Consider the following 6,498-nt stretch of genomic DNA (forward strand, 5'->3'; position numbering starts at 1 on the left):
CTGTTTTATGAACTGATTAACAAGATGTATTGCTCCAACAGCACGAAAATACAACACAAATTGAAAATATGGTCCAACTGAATCGAGTCTCCAGCACTGGCGTTTCCCACATCACCATTGGAAAACACCTGCTGTTAGACACTACTGCAGCACTTGTTTCATTTTGCAAAATTTGATGTAATAGCATAAAACCAGATTAAAGATGAATGATTTCACCCTAAAATCCCAGATCTGAATGTGAAAAATAATGACAAGCAGACCTTTCATGCTCCAAGCATTATTTCTTAATCATAACCTTATTCTACTGAGAAAGAAAAATGATGCTACTTTGCATAATTTAAATAATCTAATCTGCTTTCCAGATAAACTTGTTAATAAACCATTGATTTAATTGCGAGTGCCCAACAGACCCCTTAAACTCTGATGCAAAATATCCATTCCTTTAATTAAAACAAATGAATTTAATAAAGATGAATGGTATGACAATGAGAGGAATTAGGAAGTATGGGCTACTTTGATCTAGAACATGCACCCTTTGATTCTTACGTGACTAGGTGTTCCCACAGACACAGCCCAGACCCAGGTTCTTGTTATATTCCTGTCTTCAAAGAATAATTGCTTTAGACATGTCACTGCAAAGTGTTGATTCAAGGCACTGTTTTTCAACCACACTGTTACATGCTCACGCACAATGGAGTGACAAACTCTTTCCTTCCAACAAGAATAGTACTAACTTAGTACTAATAGTACTAAGCACTAACTCTTTTTTTTTTTTGCATGTAGTGCTTTTGCTTGTAGTGCCCTAAACTTCAGCTCTACATACAGCTTCATTCTGCTCCTCATAAATCCTCAGTGCAACAGTAGTAATTGCAAATTTTAGGGCATATTTGAGGGGTCCATAAGTACCTCTCTGTGAAACACAAAAGACTGGGACCTATTAGGCAGAAAACTACAATGGATTTAAAGAACAGATTTGGGGTTTATTTTGGCGACTGATTGAGAAGGATTTACCTTCGCACAGGACAGACAAGGGGAGTCTGTAGTGTTCTAGTTCCTTCCAGGCCACTGAAAAATCCATGGCATCAACCTCTTCTCCTTTCTCCCTCCAGGTGAAGACCAGCCTTTGGTATCCTCAGCTCTCAGATTCCAAGGCTGAGGCTTCTTCCCTTCTGGTTAACCAGTGATAAGAAGAAAACATAAAATCACAAACTCTACTCAGCAGAAGCACCCAAGTCACCATGATGACAACATTCTTCCCTTTGGGCTTTCCCAGAAGATCCCAAGCCGGGTGTAACACAAAGATGCCCAGAATTCTGAGCTTTTTTGTACGTCTGTGCCATATAACATTGCTGTGTGCAGTAGGTGTGGGCCCTCTCTGGACAGAACAGCCCTGGATGAGCTGTGACCCACGTCACTGAGTGCATTTAATGAGCAGACACCCAGAGCACTCCCAGGAAATCAGAACATGCCGTTTTCTCAACAGACAGAAAACACTAAGAAAGAGAGAGCAAGAGGAAAATTGTCAGTCATTGACCAGTGACACCATTGATGGGAGAATCTGAAATACAGTAGCGCTGAGATTTGATTCTCTGTAATTACTGACAGGGAGCAATGAGGAAAAGAACGTGTCTCCTCTGTGGAGCCCCAGGTTTCAACTTTATCCGTTTTCAAAGTCTGCACTACAGGCTTTTTGTAACGATACAAAAAGAGATTAAATTAAGCATGGTGCAACATCTGGCTACTGCAAAACTACAACTAGCTGCCACACAGCACTTAAAGCATACATCCAGCTATGCTAATGCACATATGCTCCTTTTTCCTTCCCCAAGTGTATCCAACAGCACTTGGCAATTAGCAGTGATGTTTTGTGTGCTGGCATGCACACAGACACAGGGGAGGAGAGCTCCAGGCAATAACTGAGTGGGATGGCGAGCTATGGAATGGTTCTTCTAAAGGCATTACTGAAGGGAAGGTCATCCCGTATGATTTAGAATAAAAGATCATCTGACTGGTTTTTGTCAGAAATCCCATGGTATGAGGCAGTGGGCCTGCTTCATGTTGGCTGAAACCACAGGCTGTTCACTAAGAACACATTTTTGGTTGGTTGGTGCAGCTTAGAAATGAATCTGATAGCAAGTGTGTCACATTCAGCTTTATGATACCCCCAGGACGCCCCCAGTGCCACTGGGATGTCTTCATTACAGAGAACACAGGTGGGTTGTAATGACTTTCCTGTCTCATTAGGAGGTGAAATTAGTGACATCCATTTGCTTTGCTTTCCATGAAGAACATGACTTGTCACCACCTCAGGGCCCGAATCTCCTTGGTGCTCATACCACCCATGTGGAAGATAAGCACAATATCTTCGCAGCCAGAGTGTTTACACTGCTCTCTGATGTATTACTGCAGCAGTTTGATTACATGAATTACAAATGTGCTTCTAAAAACGTGTTTTTAAAGGCTTTTGAAGCGCAAATCTGAGAGGTGATGTGCCCACCAAAACTAGCTTGGTCCTGGTGGCAATGACATGGAGCTGCACCTCTGAATCCATGGATTATGTCTTTCAGAAAACTTTGCAGACTAAAACACATTTAATTCTGCTTTCTCTGCCACACTCCAAAGTTTTATTAGCTGTCTTTTAGGTAACTAAATTTAAGGTTGAACACTTTCCCTCCTCACTCCCCAAATGTGTATTTCTTTCCTCTAAACCATTAAGCAAGTTTTCCAGTGCTTTGATTTTATATGGATTTAATAGCTAAGAGGTGTGTTTATTATAATTTAATATGGGAAGTATACTAAGGGGCAGAGGAAGGGAGTGCTAAAACAGTTCTGCAAAATCAGACAGCCACAAGAAAATGGAAACATCAATGAAACTTTCAAGCACTTCTAGCTGCAAAAATACATTTCCTTTTCTGCATCTTTAGCATGGAACATTTCCTCTTACAAGCAAGCACTTGGGAAGCCAGGCTTGCTCAATTCAACCCTGTTGCTGGAACAATCCAATAAAAACGAGGACTATGTCCTATTTTCCCAGCTTCTGCAGCAGCCCGCTGGAGCTTTATCCCTCAAACACGAGCTCCATCTGGTGGGCTTTCCCAAAACGTCGAAGCATCTTTCCAGTCGTCCTGGGGCCAAATACAGGTGCCCCAACCTGGGAATTTTAGACACAGCTTGGTTCAGGGGATTGATTTTTGTCCTCAGGGTCAAAGCCAGAGTTACAAACCGCTCCAAGGAGAACTGACAGGATCAGCAATCCAGCACCAGCACTTTGCCACAGAGCTGGTCTTGCTTTGGTCTGAGCTCAGAGGACAACAAAGTGAAAGCTCCCCCTGCCCAGCTGACCAGCTCTCGCAGAGGGAAGTCACCGCCACATTTGTGTCCGGGAGCCTCTGAATTCCTGTGCTTCGGAAAGAATCGACGCAGCTGTCTTAAGTGCATTTTCCAATGTCAAGCCTTACAATATCCCTATGCAACCAGTATCATATTCTTAACTGATGAGAAAACAGGGAAACTGAAAGCTACTTCAGTATCCTGAAGAGAAGCACCTAAGGCAAACTGAGTCTGGTCACATGGCAAACCAGCGACAGGAGCCCCGATCCCTCAGCATCCTCTCCAACCGTTGCACGCAGCCTCATCCATGGGAGACAGCACAGCTCAGGAATGGCAAAGTTCCCAAGTCTGTGCTCTGGGATGTTATCACAGTTTTGAATCCTCTGTTATAAAACACGGGGTCCTGTGAAAGACATTTTGCTGTGCCTAGGTAGGACATCTATTTCAAAGATCTATAATTGCTTCCTGTCTCGAGTGTACAGATGATAAAGGCCAAAGCAGAAGATTACGAGTTAATTGTAATAAATTGCATTGGCCAGGAAAGCAGAATCTGAACACACACGAGATCGAAACGATAGAGAACACAATTATGCAAAGTTTAAAAACCCACATCTTATGTAAGAGCAGAAGTTTGTCTCTGCCTCAAGAGCACAGCATGCGGGAGCGCACGTAACGTGTTTGCCTTCAGTCCTGGTAGGAGCCTCCCCAAATTGGGCAGGGCAGCAGGATTCATATGGATATGTGGATGGCTCACACACAGCCTCAGATGTGTGTGTGCAGTCAACAAGCCTCACTAGTTTGTCTGGTTTTTTCACAGCGTTCATGTGCTGTGAGGAGCAAAAGGCACAACAGAGACACTTCTATTTACCATCCCCTCGCAGCCATTCAAAAGGAGTTATTTGGAACTCTTGATAAGAGCAACGACTGCTTGTTAGAAGGTGGGCAATTAACAGGGAAATGCCAGAAGAGAGCTGAATGTCTGTGTGTGGTCCTCAGGGAAGTCCATGGGAGAGTTTGCCTCAAGACATTAGGAAATCTGTGTAGATAAGGGCCAAGGAGGAATTGACTGAATACATTTATTTAATTTTTCCTCTCCTTTTTATAACAACAGCTGGAGGAACACAGGGAATCAACTAAATCTGAGGGCGTGGAAAGAGCACCCCTGAACTAAGTGGCTGGAAATGCTTCTGGGTATTGCTATTCCAAGTGGAACTGTTTGCTTAAAGATAATTATTTTTCTCAGCACCAGCTTTAAGGTTTTTCATACAAACTGATGAAATATTTCGCAGCCCCAGTTACTTCTCCCACTCCTCCACACAGAACTGGCATTTGTTGTCTGTGAACACCCTGGCCTGCTATGCTGGAAGGCTCTGAGGAATGTTACTAGGATCACTGCTTAAAAAACACACTTAATACAAGAAACATGCAGGCAAAAAACTCATAAGCCCCAGGTTTCTTATGGGAATCTGCTTTCTCCTGGGTTCCACGGGTAGCTCTTCTCTTTTAATTCCTCTTTTGCTAATCTTTCTGGGGATAATCAGAATCCAAACTTGGAAAGAGAGTTCCCCGTGGCAAACATGTACCCCCCTGAGAGAGGGAAGTGCCCCATCACACCATATAGAGAGTATTTCCACAGTGCTGATCAGCAAACACAGGCAGAGAGGGCAAACTCATGCAATGCCTTCATGTGCAACCAACGGCTGATGATAACAACTGTCCCAAGGACAAGCCCCAAAAAATAAGGCCATCCTCTACATGCCAATATCCCCAGTGTTGCTGAGAAAACAGGTCATTCAAGGGGTCAAGGTTCCCTTCTAGGATTTGCAAGCATTGGCTTAGTAAAGAGAAGGAGAAAGGAAATAGCATTTTAAAACCAGGCAAAAGCCAAATAGGAAGTGTGCAGCTTGGAAGCCACTCATTTTCCCCATCACCATCATAATCTTTGAAAGCAGGATAAGATGCAGTACATTTGTTTTCAAATGATATTTTACTCCTGTTAAGCAAGAAATGGGATGATGGAGAACTAAAGAGAGAGAAGGCATTAGCACCAGCTGCAGCTTAGTCACAGTAAGGCAATCCTGCTCAGTAAAGGTCTGGCACTACACAGACAAGGCAGCTCCTCAGGTGCTTCCTTAATACACCCCACTTTTCCTGAAAAGATAGTGTGGTTTCTCTGTGAAGCCACCAAGATGATGATGGTGACCGTGTCCACAAAAATCCTGTCACCAAATCAAGGGAAGACCAGCATCAAAGCACTTCAGCCTGGCATCAATAAGGACGTTTCAGTGTATTGACTGGATCACCTGCAGCCCATCACCTCGTTTGTCATGCACTAATTCATAACCTTCTCCTGCTTTATTGACAGCATTACAGATTTCCTTGGAATTGGCCTGGATCTGCACTACAAACGTTCTACAACTTACATGTTCATTCCCTCCAGAGCCAATAGCCAGGCACTGTGGCCCTGGGTTGGGGAAGATGGATCTCCTAGGGACAGGTCTCACCTGGCTGAGGTCCTGTGTGGATTCTCTGGCATCTAATAAGCCCAGAGCACATGCTGAGATTTCCTTGGGATAAAAAGTTCCCCTACCTTCAAACTGCCCACCCTTGAGACCTGCTGGCTTTCTACCAAATTGACTGAAGCTGGCAAATGTGACATTTCATGGATGATACAGTCACCAGGAAGGCCTGGCAGACAAATGCATGGGCACGGCCAGCACAGCTTCATAAACACTGCTCCATAGGAAACCAGACAAAAAGCATGGACCACTTCTGCCTGGGTCCCTTCCCCTCCATGCAAGGGAAAGGCTGGGTCATACCTGTGTTTGGGAACTCTGAAAAATAACCTGCTCCCTGTAACAAAGAGCTTGTGCCGTGGGCAATGGAAACCAGCTCCTGTGAGGTGAGGGAATGGCCCGGGAAGCCTTTGGAGAAGTCAAGTTTTTTTACTGTACTTTGTCACTCCGAAGGAAATGTGTTTAAATTGCCAGGAATGGTTTTTCATGCTGGTCTAAAATCATGTCATTTTGGGTAAATGCAGCCTTGCTCTCAGCTGTGAGCACTGACCTTCTCCCTCCTGCTGAAACACCACATGCTGCGGGGTGAAGGAGGCCGAGGACAGGAAGGGTGTCCATTGTCCATTGCCATTCCAGCTCATGGAGGTGCACC

General features: G+C 44.2%; 1 protein-coding gene across 3 annotated transcripts in view; it reads right to left on the reverse strand.

The window, feature by feature from the left end:
• NDNF (neuron derived neurotrophic factor) overlaps positions 1-6,498 on the reverse strand; it is a 30,635-nt gene extending 24,137 nt beyond the window's left edge. For 2 of the 3 annotated variants that reach the window (XM_027689939.1, XM_027689936.1), the window contains exons 1-2: positions 6,397-6,491; positions 1,012-1,169 (exon numbers count right to left, since the gene is read on the reverse strand). The gene's annotated coding sequence lies outside the window, so the exon portion shown is untranslated. Of the gene's footprint in view, positions 1-1,011; positions 1,170-6,396 lie in introns of all 3 variants that reach the window. The other variant, XM_027689938.1, reaches the window with a different exon arrangement.

The sequence above is a fragment of the Neopelma chrysocephalum genome, unplaced genomic scaffold (assembly GCF_003984885.1).
Source record: "Neopelma chrysocephalum unplaced genomic scaffold, ASM398488v2 Primary Assembly neopelma1_78, whole genome shotgun sequence".
In the NCBI taxonomy this organism is placed as follows: Eukaryota; Metazoa; Chordata; class Aves; order Passeriformes; family Pipridae; genus Neopelma; species Neopelma chrysocephalum.